Source organism: Triturus cristatus, chromosome 5_2 (assembly GCF_964204655.1).
Source record: "Triturus cristatus chromosome 5_2, aTriCri1.1, whole genome shotgun sequence".
NCBI lineage: Eukaryota > Metazoa > Chordata > Amphibia > Caudata > Salamandridae > Triturus > Triturus cristatus.
Window position 1 is genome coordinate 194,827,909 of NC_140588.1, and position 18,065 is coordinate 194,845,973.

The 18,065-nt window shown below is 44.4% G+C and overlaps 1 protein-coding gene across 6 annotated transcripts in view; it reads right to left on the reverse strand.

The window, feature by feature from the left end:
- Positions 1 to 18,065, reverse strand: part of SYCP2L (synaptonemal complex protein 2 like) — a 1,177,754-nt gene that overhangs the window by 234,443 nt on the left and 925,246 nt on the right. The window lies entirely within an intron of this gene.

The window sequence follows — 18,065 nt, forward strand, 5'->3', positions numbered from 1 at the left end:
AGAATCACAGAATGTTGAGCTGAAGCAGAAACTCCAACCTCTTTCCCCAGCTGCAAATTCTGCAGCTCTGGAAGTAACACCACATCCTCTCCCCAAGGTGCAACATGTAATCAAGTGGTCAACTGGATAAAAAAACATATAGATTACAAATAATTTAAAAGTTGTTTGTCGCTATTTAAAAACTCAGAAAATATGTCCTCAGTTTAGTTTTTTAGAGCACCGACCATAATTTTGATGCAAATAAAACCCTCTCATATATGTAATTTCTAAAGGAAATACTCTAGGTATTACAGTTTTGATTACATCAAGATGACGTCAGGCGTTCCACACTTTTGTAATAAATATAGAATGTTAGCAATCTAGTTGTTCATTGGGATACTGTTGAGAGGCAGAGGCCAGGGGCACGGACTCTGAAAATTAAAAGCAGGTAGGAGAGTGCAGAGGCAACAATTTGACCACACTGGGCAGGCAAGAAGGGAGTGGCAGCACAACAGACTATGGAGGGCAGTGGAAAGGGGGGCAGGGGAAACAAACCAACAATACAGGACTGGCAAGAGAGGCTGTGGCAATATAATAGACCATTGTGGGCAGAAGGAAGAGGCAGTGGTAGTAACCCCATACATGCCAATAGACCCGTTTCAGTCAGGAAACGTCCAATGTTTTTAAGCTGAAATGGGCTTTATTTGATCTGTCTCCTGTCTACAATCTCCTCTTTTTCAATGTAACTCAAAGGGGAAAATCAATACCCCAGTTTTTTTCAAAGTCTCCCTCTTACCAAGTTCAAAATGTTCGCAAGTATGGTACATTGGATCATGGTAGGCAGGAGGAATTGGGGTAGGGACATGGACTCGGATAACAGAGGACAGGAGGGACATGGAGAGGTGCACCAAACTGACCCTACAGGGCAGGCATCAGGGTTTGCAGCAGCACAATACACCACACAGGGCATGCGGGACGGGAGTGCAGCACAACAATCCATAGAAAGCAATAGGGAGGGGACAGGACCATGCACATGGACAACAGAGCACAGAGGGGAAAGAGGCAATGGTAGCTAGCTGACCATAATGGACAGACAGGAGAGAAAGCTGCAGCATAACAGACCATAAAGGTCAGGAGGGACGGATCAGGGGCATTACAATGGAACAGACAATCCAGGAGGGAGGGAATAGGGGTCTGCACATGGAAACAGAGGGCTCGGGGCAAGGGGGCAAGGCAGGAGCAGCAAGATGACCATGAAGGACAAGCAGGATGGGCACTAGAAACAAGACACACCATGGAGAGCAACAATAAGACTATGGTGGCATACACACAGACCATGGAGGGAAGGTGGGAGGGGGTCAGGGGCAGCTAGCTGACCACACAGGGAGGGTGGGAGGGGCCATGGCAGCACAGAAGACCATGCATGGCAAGCGGGAGGGTTAGAGGCAGCACAATGGCTATGATGGGCAAGAAGGAGGGTGCAGGGGCATGCACAAAGGACCATGGAGGATAGAAGGGAGGGTCAGGACCTGGGCACAGACAAGAGAGTTCAGGGGAAGCGGCCTCACAACAGACCCTGCAGGGCAGGCAAGAGGAGCAGTTGCAGCACAACAGAACAGAGAGGGCAGAAGGGTGTGGCAGTAAAATGGACCATGGAGGACAGGAGGAAGGGGATAGGGGCATGGCATGTGGACAAGCAGGGTGGAGGTGGCAGGGACAGGTACAAAAGGGGGTGGTGATTGCCTCATGAAGCAAGCCTGGCTGAAGACGGCTGAAATGCCAGAAACCGGTCCTAGGAAGCTTGGTTCCGGTCCAGAGAAGGCATGGCTTGGCTGTTCGGGCTGGACTGTTCCCATGAGGCACAGGGTCAGACTGATTTGCATATGGCCATGTCTGAACTGGGGTGGCAGAGTGGGCTAAAGAACGGTGATGGATCAAACCCAGATCTGTTGACTGGGTGTGAGTGTTTGATTGGTTCTGATGCTCCGTCCATCACCACCCCCTTTTGTACCGCTTTGTTCGCCATAAGTTGGCAGGGTATGCTCAGACGTGAGTCCCTTGCTCACTTTGCCACTGGATTCAAGCAAGCCTGGCTGAAGACGGCTGAAATGCCAGAAACCGGTCCTAGGAAGCTTGTTTCCGGTCCAGGGACGGCATGGCTTGGCAGTTCGGGCTGGACTGTTCCCATGAGGCACAGGGCCAGACTGATTTGCATATGGCCATGTTTGAATTGGGGTGGCAGAGTGGGCTAAAGAACGGTGATGGATCAAACCCAGATCTGTTGACTGGGTGTGAGTGTTTGATTGGTTCTGATGCTCCGTCCATCACCACCCCCTTTTGTACCGCGGTGGCAGGGACAGGTTACAGTCATCTGACAATGCTAGGCAGGTGGGAGGGGAGTGGCAGCTCAACAGAACACTCAGATTAGATAGGAGTGGCAGGTCCATGGAACATGGTGGGCAAAAAGGATGGAGCAGGGGCATGCACAAAGACATCGGAGGACAGGGGGAAGGAGAATAGGGGCAGCAAGCTAAGCACAGAGGCTAAGCAGGAGGTCAATGATGGGCCATAGAATTGGGCAATGGAGGGCAGGAGGATTGGACTGGTACATCATGCTAAATGGAGGGCAGTGGCAGCACATCAGACCATGCATGACAGGAGGGAGGAGGCTAGTCCATGGATTCAGACAACAGAGGATAGGGAGGAGGTGGATGGGGCAGCAAGGTAACTGTTCAGAGAAGGTGGTATTAGGAACTTTATTGTTTTTAAAATGTGTGTCTGTGCGAACTACTTAAAATATGAACAAGTATGCAGCATAATCTCACTTTTATTCAGGAAGAAGAGGACGTTTGTGACTGTGACTCCGGGCTCACTTGGCAGAAACACCCCCTGACCCTCCACCCCCCATCGCAAAATGTAATGCGAGTGAAAAGGGTAGGTGGACGCAGTGTTATTTAGAACATGGTCCTGAGAGCACGATTGAAAATGAAAACTAGATATAGTATATGGTATAAACTATGCGCCAAAAAGTGTGATACAAGATGAACCGGGGCGTGAAATATAATATGCAATACATTGTGCGCAATGACAGATTCATTGGAGAGCACGAGATCGCACAGGCACTAGCGTGTGCTATGTGATATGCGCCTTGGAGTGTAATATGCACAGGGCAGTGTTGTGTAACCAAACTAGTCTCTAAAGTTGTAATATAAAATATGTGCTCGGGAGTGTAAAGTTGCATATGCACTGTGACAAAGATATGGATCCCAGATTGTAATATGTATGGCATAGCGCTGTGCGTTATAACATAGGCATCGAGGAAGGCACGTTAGATGGGGCAATATAACCCGTGCGAAGGCAAGTGTGGCATGACATTCACGGGGTGGTGTTACAGTGCACATGGGCTAGAGAGTGTCATAGCATACGCACTAGCTGGTGGAATACAACGCAGAGGTGTGAGGCACTCGGCGGGCACTGGTGGGTGTAACACAGCATTGGGTTCAGCCAGGAGCACGCTGTGACTCTCAAGTGAGGTTTGTCTCCTTTCCAGAGAGTAAAATAAAAAGTATTACACATCGGCAGTGGATGTGTGTTTTATTAACCGTGAGGGGGGTTTCTTGCATAGTTTGGTCGAATTTTTGTCGAATCCCCTTTGAATGGCTTGGTGTGCATTAAATGTGCCCGACAAAAGCTACCCATGTTTGCATAAATAAACAATAAGGGTGTCTACTTGAAGAGTACCCACCGGCGGGGGCGCCGGGATTAGGCACGGTAGGGCGTCAGACACGTCAGAGCTTCACTAGCAGTGTAAATACATTCCACGTGGATTCATTGTATGCATAGTCGCCTTTTAATGAATATCACGCAAATCGTCATGGTGATAGGTACATACAGTTTGTCCAGCATGTCCTAGGTGTTTCTATAAATGTATTTTAAAAAATAAATAATAAAAAACAAAGGCCGGTCCTGGGGGATGGGGTCCCCGGGGCCATAAGTGGCCTGAGGAGGGGGGCAACACAGCCCCCCTCATAAAGAATAATTTTTTTTTTTTTAAAGGCCATGACCTGGGGGTTGGGGTCCCCGGGGCCGATTAAGGCCTTGGGAGGGCCAAATTAATTTTTTTTCAACAAAACAAATTGGGGTGCAGGCCCTGGGGGATGGGGTCCCCAGGGCCAATAAATTAGACAAAGAAGGGGGGCCACACAGCCCTCCTTCTTAAAAAAAATTAAATAAATAAAAGACCGGCATCGCGCCGGAGGCCACGCCCCCTCCTTGCAGCACTCTGCAAACGCGGCCCCTGGCCAGTTGTAAGTTGGGGAATTAATTCCCCTTCAATACTGAGGGTCCCTGAGGGCCAACTAGCCCAACAGGTATCTCCAGTATGCGCCAGAGAGCTGCGTTGAAGACAGGTGTTCTGAGGCCACGCCCCTTTTTACACCTCTATGCAACCCAGCTCTGTGGCACTTACTGGAGGTACCTAGTGGGCTAGTTTGACCCTAGGGACCCTTAGGATTCAAGGGGACTTAATCTCTCAACTTAGAATGGCCACAGGGCGCGTTTACACAGGGTTGAAGGGAGGGGACGGGGCCTGAGGTGACGTGTGCAAACACGCCCTGTGGCGCGTTTTAAGTTGGGGAAATAATTCCCTTTCTATCCTGAGGGACCCTGGGGGCCAAATAGCCCACCAGGTGCTTCCAGTAAGCGCCACTGCACTGTTTTGCAGAGTGGTGGTGCAGGCCGTGCCCCTTTTTACACCTCTCTGCAATGGCGCTTACTGGACGTACCTAGTGGGCTATTTTGCCCCTAGGGACCCTCAGGATTCAAGGGGACAATCTCCCAACTTAAAAAACGGCCACAGGGCGTGTTTACACAGTGGGGACGGGGCCTGAGGTGACGTGTGCAAACACGCCCTATGGCGCGTTTTAAGTTGGGGAAATAATTCCCCTTCAATCCTGAGGGCCCCTGGGGGCTAACTAGCCCACCAGGTGCTTCCAGTAAGCGCCACTGAGCTGCGTTGCAGAGAGGTGGTCCAGGCCGTGCCACTTTTTACACCTCTCTGCAATGGCGCTTACTGGACGTACCTAGTGGGCTATTTTGCCCCTAGGGACCCTCAGGATTCAAGGGGACTTAATCTCCCAACTAAAAACGGCCACAGGGCGTGTTTACACAGTGGTGAAGGGAGGGGACGGGGCCTGAGTTAACGTGTGCAAACAAGCCCTGTGGCGCGTTTTAAGAGATAGTTTTAATCCCCTGCCCTATTATATACTAGGGGATTACAGAGGAGGTCATGCTAATCACAGGGGGACCCCAACGCATAGTGTTCCCTAGTGTATGTAGGTGTTTTCACTGTTTTCCGAGTGTCTTTTAACATAGCACTGGCTCAAGGACTGGTTAGTCAGACTCAGTTACCACCAGTATCCGTCTGAAAAAGTTGAGGGTACAGGATGATTTGCAACAAGGCTTCTTTCTGCTCTTCTGTTTGTTCTTTCTGCACGTTATCCTTCTTCCTGCACTTTTCTTTGTCTTTGAGGACTTCTCTTGCTTCTTTCTGCATTTCTTTTTTTTCTTTCTGTGCGTTTTTCTTCTTTCTTCACATGTCCTATCTCTGTAGGCATAGTTAGAAATTAGCATTTAAAAAACCTTTGAAATTCACTGAAAAAAACATTGGTTTCAGGGGTGTAATAGTTAGCTGGACTTTTCACTCGTAGAAAACCATTGAAATTCCTCCGTTATAGTTAGTTCAGCTAACTATAACTCGCGCGCCCGCAATGCACTGCTGATGACGTCACATATTATATCACTCATGACATGGTCAGTAACATCACTCATGACATCACTGATGACAGCTCAAATGACATCATTGTTGATTTAGGGGTGGGAAAGGGTATTTTAGGAATTAGGTTTGGGTAGGGGTATAGGGGGTAAGGGTATTTTTAGGGTTTAGGGGTAGGTAGGGGGCATAGGGTGGCAATGGTGTTTTTAGATTTTATGGCAAGATAAGGGTGTTCGGTGGTAAGGTTATTTTTAGGGTTTGGGGGTAGGGGTATAGGGTGGTATGGGTATTTATAGAGTATAGGGCACGGTAAGGGTATTTGGTTGTAAAGATATTTTTAGGGTTTAGGGGTGGATATGTGTTTTGGGTTGTAAGGGTATTTTTAGGGTTTAGGAGTGGGTAAGGATATTGGGTTGTAAGGGTATTTTTAGGGTTTAGAGGTGGGTAAGGTATTAGGTGGAAAGAGTAATTTAGGGTTTTAGGGTGGGTAGTGGCATATTGTGGTAAGGGTAATTAGTAAAGGGGGTTTCCCCCAATTAAATATACACTGTGAGAGACACTACATCACAACTGTAGCCCTCTGTCAGCACTCCTGTGTCTCCCTTCTATGTATCTCACTTTAATGGGCCAATACTGCCAGTTAGCCTGTGTTTGCGCTTTAAATCAATACCTACTTGGTTTGCCAATGCTTGTTTAATATAATTATCTATACAATTCCTAAGCTATAGAATAGCTGTCTGATGATCTTATGGATCTGCTGTTGTAAATTCTGCCTTCTTCAAGCCACAGGCTTCTGTTTTTTATGCCATGAGTGAAGACCCAAATGTTTTTGTTGGGGTGCCATAGATTTTCCAAGAAAAGGGCATTGTGATTCAGGACATGTAATACTATGAAGAAATACGTTTCTGTCCTACAGAGAATTCATTTTCATATCTTGAGGAAACACTCCAGGATTAAGTGATTACATCCCTCTCACAGGCTAGTGTACATCACTACACAAAATATTGTAACTATCGGGCCTCATCTGAACTAGGTGATTATGCTTCTAGGAAGCGACTTAGGGTACAATGTTTGAAAAAGCAGGTCACAGATAGTGGACGCAAATAACGCACCACCTTTTTTTGACTTCCATTTTTATTTTCTGAGGGGGCATATACATTAAGCAGGTCACCTAGCAAAATGTCCAGACACAGGAGGTTTAAGGACGACGCGACTAAGGAATATTTATTAGGCTGATTGCTTTTTCTGCCTCCCCTGTGATTGGTTACAGCCACAGGTATGGTGTGGCCTGCAAGTAACAGCAGATAACTACCCCTGCGTTTTGCACTCCCAGACAGAAAACCTTTAAGCAGTCTGTGTTCCTTAAAGGAACTGGAACTGACTAAAAAACAAAAAATGTATTCCCATTTGGAACACAATGTGGGGAGCAGGTACTGATCCTCGGGACAAAAATCCCAAATGGAAGCTTTCCAATGGGGATAGCTCCCGCTTTACAAATCTATTACTAATTTGAGGAGTTGGGTAATTTGTAGTTGTAAACAATTGACACACACAATTGCGAATTGCAATTAGGAGAAGACGCCCCTTTCACAGATTTGCAAAACAAATTTTACACTATGGACAAGAGCATTCCTTAACGGTCTCTTGATTTAGAGAAAGTGGCCACGTGTGATGCGGTGAACTGCAGATGAAACAAGTGGCAAACAAGTGACTAGTTAGTACTGTCTGGAGAGCTGAAGTATCTTCTTAATAAACATTCAAATAAAAAAAGGAGAATCAAAGAAATAAAAAAGGGAACTATCAAATGAGAAAATGCAAAACTAAAGGACTAGCCAACTAGTCCTGACAGGTGGACATACACATGTGATGAGAAAATGAGGTCATTTACTATTCAAAAGAAGCAAAGACTGATGCGGACTGAATCATTACCCCATGCAATTCACTCTCATGGATGTAAGGAGAGTATATATGACACTCAGACTGATCAGTGGCAGACCAGAGTGAACCTGAAGGCCCTCTATGTATCTACATGGATACACATTTATATATATATGTATGCATGTATTATTGAATGATTGTTTTTAACACAAAATCATGGCACAAAATTAAGAGATTCCTGCAAAAGTTACAGTGCAAATCACTTCAGTGGCGGCTGGGAAATTTTAAAGTGGAGCGGCCAGGTCCTGACCTATACCTCGGTAATGCCTTCTGAAGGAATGCCGCCAAGCAGTGAGATGATTATCATATGCAGTGCGCAGGATCTTCAGACCTGAATCATGTGCAGGGTATATGTTAACATCATGTGACCTGGGGTCACTCATGACAACAGTCACACACAGACTGGTCGGCCTACTCTATTCTCAAAGGGAGGAGTATCACACATCGATGGCTTGTCTGAATTCCACTCTTTACCAATCTCGTCACAGGGTGGAGGAGTGGTCAGAAAGGCTTGCTGATCTCACCCTGTGACAAGCTGGTTAAGTACACCCTTGCTGATTGGCATAAAGACTCAGACAGTACAGGGCTGATGCCGAAAGCACCCAAGCTGCATTCAATGAGCATGGGTGCCCTTTGTCAGAGCATAGAGTGGCCAATCAGCTTGGCAAGTAACAGATGATATGGCAGAAACACAGGTAAGTCCAGCTAAACCTGACAGCTGGAATATGAGCAGCAGCACATCTGCCTTTCAAAAGGGCCTGCCTGCCTGACTCTCACGCTGAGTGAGGGTGAGAATGATTAGGATACCTTTATTTTTGACATGATGTCCCTAAATATAAGAGGCAGGCAATATAGGGAGGGCGGCACTCCAGCCCCCTTATTAATGAGCCGTAACTGGATCCTCTCCCCCCAGGGTTGGTCAGAGGCAGTAACACCAAAATCATGCCCTACAAATGTACTGTGTGAAAATTCACAATATCTATCTGTAGGCTGTAATTCAGTATAACAATCCACCCTTAAATACCTATTGATTTTAATATCGGCTTTACTCAAACAATATGCCAGGACTACTGCCTTTATCATAACTTCCTAATAAGCAATCCGGTCTCTAGCGTTTATCATTTGCTTATCACCAAAGCTCCTCTCCTGCTAGTGCTTCTTGAACCAATGTTTTAGGTTGATCACAATGCCGGATGACAACTGCACTTTCAAGCCAGACCAATCAATGGTATTCAGTGGAGAGCTGGCAATTTTCATAAATGAACCTATTAAGCAGAACCACTTCTGTTGCGTTGGGTCATTATATTCTTTTGGGGGATACTAGATTACTTGAACACTACAAACATTGCTAGTTAAGTGGCAAATAGTTTCCCATCTCAAACTTGGTAGTAAGGATACATTTAAAGTAAGAACCTTGAAATTTCAACAACAGAAAATGGTCAGCAAATCTCTGCAATCTAAAAACTTTGTTTAAACTGCCAGCTATGACTCAAGGTATCACGGTTTTTGCGGTCTCGATGTAGCCAGCTTGTGCTATCCTTAGCAGGTACCATGGTGTTCCATACTTCGCCAGCAACTTTCTCTTTTCCTATTGGATGGCTACATTGTCAATTAGCAATCCAGTACTTGCAATTTGAGTTTTATTTGTCTCTATGATGTTTGTCCCTTCCCTGGAGCATTGCTCATTTACCAGATTTAGGATTGATTGCTATGTAGTTGCCATCCATTTTTGGCTCCATGGAACTACTTTGCTTTTTTTTCCATTACAACTCCATTTAGTGTATATTTTTTTCAGAGTGTGCTTGCGCGCTATACTTAAATCTCCCCATTCCGGTCCTTTCCTCCTGCCCTTTTTATGCCTCTCATCGGCATGCCACATGGCACCCTTCATAATTCCTTGCATGTCCCCTCCCAATACTCCAAACTGCCAGCTGCTATGTTTAAAGCGTAGAAAGTATGTGGTTGAATGACCATTCAGTCATTGCTCGGTGCCAAAGTAAGTGATGCCAACAAAGTATTGTATACTCCCTTGCAATCTCATTCTATGTGACTCATGGGTCACATTGCTAGGCCCAGAGCATTTGTGTCAGCACATCTCAAATCCACAAAAATCGTAGCTATTATACTAAGCGGATAATCGTCATAATCATGTACATGAACAAATAGCACCCAAACACTCTGAGTCATAGTTCCTACCAAAAAGTTAGTTGCATCCTATACCTGATGTGAGTGTGGTAAGTCCCAGGTTCAGGAAATACAAGAGTCTGGGTTATACAATACCTGATTTGTAGCAGAACAGTGACCAACTAGGCAAACACTCCTGGTGGATTATAAGTGGAACGTATTAGCTGTTTTAATCTTGACTTTTAGATGTTTCTGTAGTTGAACCAGATTCTGAGCTCCCAGATAATGTCTCCATTAAATCAGAGAGCAGACACCAAGAAAAGAGAGGATATTGAACCAATTGTAAATAAGATACAAGTACATCACTTTAGCGATAACATTGACTTGTGAGGCTGTTATAGTTAATATTTACTGGTATACTAATCATTCCTAAACTATTGCATTTGTTTTTAGACCTGAGGGCCTAGTGTATCATTCAAAGCTAAATTTTATTACGGGTACTCATTCCTAACTGGAACCTAACCAATATTTGATGATAGGTGGAGACCTCTGCTCTGCATCAATCATAAGGATACATCAAGGATTTCATATTTATGAACTATATGGAAGCTATCAGTCTTAAGCAGTGGGTACATTTCACTATTAAAGGTAAGTATCATCACTAACTCTTAATGACTGAAAACCTTTCTCTAACAAATATTCAATTTACCAGTCTGCCATGTAGGGATCCTGTTTTGTAACCCTGACTAGTGCCTTTTAACAAAATCCTGATCCATAAGCAGTAAAGTCTTAAAAAGGTTCAAAGGTGATGTAGGCGGTAGCTCAAATGCTTAACGGTAATACTGTTACTATTTACACTTTTTTCCCTCTAAAACTGAGGAATGGGTGCAAATGCACAACACATGCTTGGAAGAAGTGTGTGAGGCCTTAGCCTTTGCCAGAACGGTTTTAGCTCATGAAAAATCCAGCTCACCCAAAGGCTGGTGATCAGAGAATCTGCACTTAGTGTGAAGCTTTCATTGGACAACATAAAATGTGGCGATATTCCTCTTATAGATGGAAAAGGAATAAAGTAAACATGCTCATAAAATCAACACTATAGAGGTGGCACCTGCACTAACATGATCCCAGATCAAATAGAATTCCTAATCAAGACAATAAATACCCATCAATGTCCAGTCAAACCCTGCCTTCCTGGTGAACAAACTAGCTCCATTGTTAGTGTCTAATATCACCAGGATAAGTTACAGGCTATTTAACAAGGAGTGTATTCCAGATTGTTTGAAAAACATCTAGGATGATTAAGCTACCAAAATAAACACCTTTTGATTCTATGGACATAGATAATTATAGTTCAATTGCTGGAACCCCATTCATTTAAAAATTTTTGGACAAGCTGCTAACTTGACAACCACATCTTGGGAAGAACAACCTGATGTGACCGCTCCAGTCCAGGTCCAGAACTGGCAAGAGCACAAAGACCGCTTTATTGGTTGCAAGGGAAAGGTTATGTAGGCTGACAGACAAAGGGTCCTGCAGCACTGTTGGTGCTTTCGGATATCAATTGCTTTTGGCACCATCGGGCACACCTTTCATTTACATTGGTTCCAGCAAGTAGCAGGGTTTACCCCAGCCCCCCTTTCAAACATTAATTCTAGGTCATGATAGAGGTAGAGTTTGTTCTAGCTGCTCAGACCAAATGTGTTGTTCGGCAGGATTCACTTCACTTTTTTAGAGCCATCCCTTTGGAGTTTACAAATGTACTACTGCAGAAATTTGAACGTCTCTATTCTCAATTTATCAGGGCATACTAACAAACTAGAAGAGCATTTAGATTTCTATCCCTTCCTCGAGCCAGAGAGGGTTGGGCACTCCCTAATATAAGATTATATTATTGGGCTACAGTTCTGCAAAATTGTTCTATATTGATACAAAAACAACTATTGACCTCAACAATGCCACTCCCGTCTCCATTTGAATTATTGCTTGGGCCTGCGGCCTGGGGATGTTTGTGGCATCAGGTTCAATATGGCTATTATAAAAAGGTCAAATTTAAGTCTTTGATAGGTACATTTAAGATTTTTTCCTCTGTTCAGAAACTTTTGGGTCTAGGTAGGCTGAATTGTTATACCCCTACCAATCATAACCCTAATCTACCCTCTATTTTTGGGAGATCTTATTTTCAAAACTGGCTTAATTCTGGCATTCTTAAATTAGGGGCCTTCTTTTCAATCTAAGGTATTCTGCCCTTTGATGCTCTTAAAACGCAATACGTCCTTAGAGTTTCAGGGAAAAAGTAACCTATAATATTCAGGCTTGGGCTAGGAGTTTGTGCTGGTGCCTGGATACCTTTGGATTTAGGTATGCTACAAAATGACTTTACTTTGGTACTTTATCAAAGTGTGAAAAGACCGCAATGCCACCCTCTGCATTTACTTCATTTCTCATAGTTTATTTCCAAGCCCTCAAAAACAAAGACTGAAGTAATCATTAACAGATGGCAATGTACACAGCAGCATGACTAGCTGCAACCTCACTATCAACAAACCACAAGACTCCTCAAAACCTGGAGGAAGGTAGGCAGGAAGGACTCTGCAAGAATAGAGTATACACCAAAAAGATTGTTATCAAAGTAAGTAATTCTCAAGCAGTGCTACAAATTGCTAAGTCTGAGGAGAGAATTATACAAACCGTTTTCGAACATGAAATGATGTTCCTTGAAAATCTGTGAGTCAATGCAATAGTGCCTAGTGATGGTGTTGAGTGAAGCCTAGGTCACAGCCTGAAAGGTGTATGGAAATGAACACTCAAGGACAATGTGGGGGAAGCAGCTTTCTTCATTGTGGAATTATGCCGATGTCTCTAAGAGGCTCCTTTCAACCCCTCCAGCCGAAACTTGTCCTCCTATGGACTGTTTTTCCTCTTCTTGCATCCCTCAAAGCTGAGGAACACCTGCCATCCACAGGGTGTTCCCTAGCCCTGTTGATGCAGAAGATCAGAACCATACGCAGGTCCAAGCGATGCAGCTTCTCCGCAATTTTAGTAGGATGTTAGAGGAGGAAATAACACACTGGGCAGGGTAATTGATTGACCAAACTAAATGGGGAAACCACCTTAGAAAGAAAGGACGCCCACGTTTGAGGCACCTACTTTTTCAGGAAGGAAAAGAAAGAGAGAGTAATAATTGACTGTCTGCGGTTCATTTATACACCAAACCAAGTGGATAGCAGCGAGAAGGCAGTCTTGTCGAATTGCCTCCATTTCATTAAGTTGAAATTATGGCTGCCCAATTCCATCTTCAAGACAACTGCTGCATCACTTTTTGCCTCCTTTACTGTCACTAGGGTCTGTAGCCAATTTCAAGGCAAAGTTAGTGAACTTTGCTCCTCTTTTAGTCTTGAACTTTTCATTCTCTTTGGTGAATTCAACATCCTTACCGATCTTGCCCACAACCTGATTCAACAATCATATCGAAACTTGCTCTGTGATCAGTCTCACTCAATTAGCTACCACTCCTGCACATTGTCACACAATATACCTTCTATTTGCAACCCTGAGCATGGTGTCTGCTGGCCAGGTTATCACTATGTATGCACTGATCATCTATTAGATTCGATTTTTAGTACTGCAAACCCCTATGCCAAATCAAAAATACACTTCACAGGAAATGGAAGAAGGTCACTACATCCAATCTTACAGCAACTCTGAAGAACTCTACCATGGTTTCCCTTCATCCTCATTGTGCCACTAAACAGTTTAATGACTGGATTTCTAATGCCGTAGATGCCACTGCCCGATTACACATTTAATCCTAAAATGACCAGAACTGAGGAATTCTGGTTTAATGACTGGCTCATTGCCTTTAAACATGCTTGCAAAAAATGCAATCAATAGAGGCAAGCAAACAATCAGCTCTTCAAACTTTCTATCTCCAGCCTTCAAAGCTGCTATTCAGAAAGCTTGCTGCACTTTATTTGCTCACCAAATGTCTTCTGCAATAAATGCCACCAAAGAAACTTTGAAAGTAATTTCGGAGTTAGTCAACACTAAGTGTCTCACTGCATAAATAATCACCTCACAGTCTTTAGATGAAAAATTGGCAACAATCTAGAACTCCTTTCCTACCACTGGTCATGAATAAGGTATACCTGCCGTTGTGGTGAGGATTCTCCTTCTGTTGTGCGGAGGTATTCTCTTCTCTTTCATACCTCGTATCACAGATTCTGTGCTTACCAACATCTCATCCCCTATATTCTCAAAGCCTGAAAGGTTTCTAGACGAAGTTGCTGACATCTGTCACCAATCTTTGAGATAAGGAACTCATCCTCCCATGTGTAAACATGCTATTGTCTCAACTCTCTTGCAAACAATCTCTTTATATTACTTATCCCTTTACATGCTAAGGTCACCAAATTCACTGTCAACACCACATATACTTTTTTTTCTGGAACATAACCTCCTTGGTTCTGCCCAAGACCTCTTGAGGCCCTGTCATGGCACAGAATGTGTCCTCTAGAAGCACTTGATGACATCCTCTGCTGCCAGACTAGGGGCGATCAAGCTGCTCTGGTTCTCCTCAACCTCTCTGTTGCATTTAACACGGTCTCCCATCCCCTTCTAGTCTCTCATCTTGAAGAGGCTGGGGTGAGGGACAATGAACTTGAATGGCGTTCCTCTTTTCTCTCTGGTCATTATCAGGCTGTGTCTCTTTCTTCCCCTGGGAAGATCAGTCCCAAACAGAGTCCCATCAGGGATCTGGCCTTAAGCCCAACCCTTTCAGTCTTTAGCTCTTTTACACATCTCATCAAAAATAATTTCTCTTTTCACCCTTTTGCTGCAAAACAGAACCCTACATGACTAAGAAAGCAACTTTCTCTCTGTAGTTTGCACCTGAATAGGATGAAACCAATTGAAGCTGAGCTCCTAGAAAATAGAAATCCTCATATTTGGCAATACCTCTCCATCTGCCCTGAAAATCTCATGGTGGCCCACTTGCATAGGCCCTATGCTGCTTCTTGAGATTCATGCTAGCAACCTGGGCATTACTATCGACTTTCTATCACTACTCTAATTGCAAGATTCAGATCAATCGGTTACTCTTTTTCAAAAGCTTCCAGCACAATTCTAGTCTTCTTCTTGAGAGGCTGTCCTTGTGACTGTATCTTCCTGTCTAGACTACTGTAATTCCATCTACTTTCTTCTACCTCATTTCCGGATCCATCAGTTACAGATTATCCTTAACATGGCTGCAGGTCTTGTTCTGAGATTCCCTTGTAATTTCCCTTCACATGGCATTCCTCGACTGGGTACCCATCCAGAAGCACATCTCATAATAGGCCCTAAGCCAGACGGGGATATCACAATAAGGGACCCCTGCTTATTAGAAATGTTTTCACTGCTGTATTCCAGTCTGCAATCTATGTTCCCAGAGCCTACTTAAGCTTGCAATTCTTAAGATATGCCAAGCGTGCCTCAGAGGCCACACTTTACATTCTGGCTTCCAAACTACGGCACTATCTTCCTCCTGGAATTTGCTGCATCTCCACAGACTCTCCTTTCAGGAAAGCCCTTAGGACCAGGTCTACCTCCTCACTCCCCTGGCATCCTTTCCTTCTAGTTAGATAATACTAGAGCTAGGATGTCTCAATATGGTTGCTTCTTTGTGCAATACCAAGCCACATTTCATTTATTAGAAGCTAGAAAAAGCAGTTGTACATGGGCTGAAAGAGTATTCTCATGAAAAAAAGTGATAACCAATTTCAAATCCAAATCCAACATCGATATTATGAACAGAGAAAGGGGAATCAAATAGGTCAATCCTTTTGAACACCACATTATCACAGGCGATTTACACAATAAGAACTGGTCAGGCAAACACGGAAAAGGAAATAAGACCCTCAGACACTTGTTCAATTATGCCCAGAGCAATGCTTTTCTGGACTAAATAGAATGCAAACTGGAAAACCTCAGACAGCCATGACTTAAGCATAGACAGTCTCTTCACCAGACCTAGACACAAAAGCAAAACATGACCAACAGCTGGAGTAAACTGTGTTGCGGCATGGGCTGCATGCAGCAGTAATCAAGTCTACAACCTCAAAAAGTAAACCAGAAGCACTCAAGTTGCCTGATTTATCTCTGTGCATGAAGGTATCGAATGAGAAGTTTAGGGTGTAGCCTCTTGCCACCATGCTGGGCCTGGTGATCCTCAGTGAGCAGAAAACATAGCACGACAGACATATTCAGCATTTGTTAGTACCAAGTCCTCCTCACACTCATCTGAAATGAACCAGGATCAGCAGTGCAGGTATCTAGCTCATTTCCTTCAGAAAACAAGGAATACAGGGAAGGTGTGAAAATGCAAATTATACATTGCCAACCAAATTGCTATCAATTCAAACAGGTTGACATAGTACTTTTTTTCTGGGTGACCAATTAATGTAATCTCCTTGCAGTACAGGTGACCACCAGCCCCACCTGAGGTAGGAATTATCACACACTGACAACCACAAGTAAAGGGAAGAAGGGACTTCCACAGGTCAAATGGTCCTGCAGCATCCTCCACTGCAGGTCCTGGGACACCTCCAGAGAGATCTGAATACTGTCCAAAAGGTATTCCCTAGTACTGAAGCTACTGAAAGTAGCAGCATCACTTAAGTCCTCATGGGCCATCATGAATGCCAGGGCAGGAGAACACAAGAGATTAGGAGGTCCAGCCACCACAGAACCATCAGTGCTGGAAGGAATGTTCCTAGCAGTAACAATGAGATTCCAACTTGAATGTCTTGAACACGGTATATAGGAGGAAAGGCCCTTAAAGCAATTGCACCTAGAACACCACAAATGAAAGGTAAATGCTAATTGGACTTGCGGGAGTTGACAGAAAACCACGAGAGCATAGAAATTGTACTCTGAAGATAATCCAACAGCAGCTGGGGCGAGTCTGCTTAAAACAATCAGCCTCTGAGGCACATGAATACTTGCATCCTCCACCTAAGTAGACATGCCACACCACTGACATGACCTTCATCGAGCCCAGAGAAGTTGAAGAGAAGAACCAAAATGGATAGTGAGCTTATTTCGCTACAAACCACAGATAACTCCTTTGGGACAGCAGGACTGAAACATTAATATACACCCAGTAAGTTCAGTGACCCTGTCCAATCATCTCGCTCCAAGGCCAGCAGAACATGAATAAGACAGACCAGTTCCTAAAATGGCTGGCAGGGCTGTCTAGCCCCAGAGCACCCAGAAATGATGACGAAACTTAAGTACAAGCAAGTCAAGATCAGGTAAGTGTGAGCACACCATGGTTTGGCTAAGATTAAAGTTTATACACAATATCACTAAAAGGTCCTGTATGAAACAGCACATCAATAGGATTCAATGGTGGCCACTGGAAAAGGGAGACAAAAGCTTCTAGGTGTGCTGCCTAATACGGATGCCTTTGGCCAGGGGCCCAACTATGAAGTCCACTCTATTCAACCAGGGTCCTCTATGACTGATTGGCCACATTATGACCATATTTGACCAACCCACAAAATGTTCGGGTAGGTAGTTTGTCACCAGATGTGGCATTGCCCATGCGGCATGGGAGTAGTGTTTCAACACACAAGTAGAATTAGAGAAGTGTGGAGGGTGAGACCCTTTTCCCACTGGCATCAATGCACTTGGACACAACCGGGAAGGGTGGATGGAAAGAAAAAGAGAGGTGCAGGGTGGACTGAGAGGAAGCTGGAGGTCTCAAAGCAATGGCCTGTGACACACACAGCAACTTGGCTGTCCACTTCAGGTGCTATAAAACATGTGTTCCAAACTGTGTGCATCACTTCCATAGGTGGACTCTTTAAAAGAAAGCACAGTCTCAGAGGTGTAAGAAGTGTTTCAGTCCGCAATTTAGCTTTGGACACATTGCTGAAGTGCTCAAACCTCCTTTTTCAGTCAGTCTAAATTTGGCAACTTCCTCAATGGGTGAGCCAGGATACTCCAATTCAAGTTTGAAGAAGGTGACCATTAATGTGGGATTCTTCAGAGCAATATAAAGGCCATCATCCATGCAATGTGAGGAGAGTCGATTGTTCGCCTCACTATCATTAGCCTCAGTGCGATGAACCATGGTGGTGATCTCGATGGTGACAGAATGTCAAGAGAATAGAGCTCCTTTGAGCACATGGTGAGACTGGCACCAAGGATCATTCTCAAAGCATGACCTGACCTCACTTTTCTGAGACCAGCTGGACTGTCTAACAAG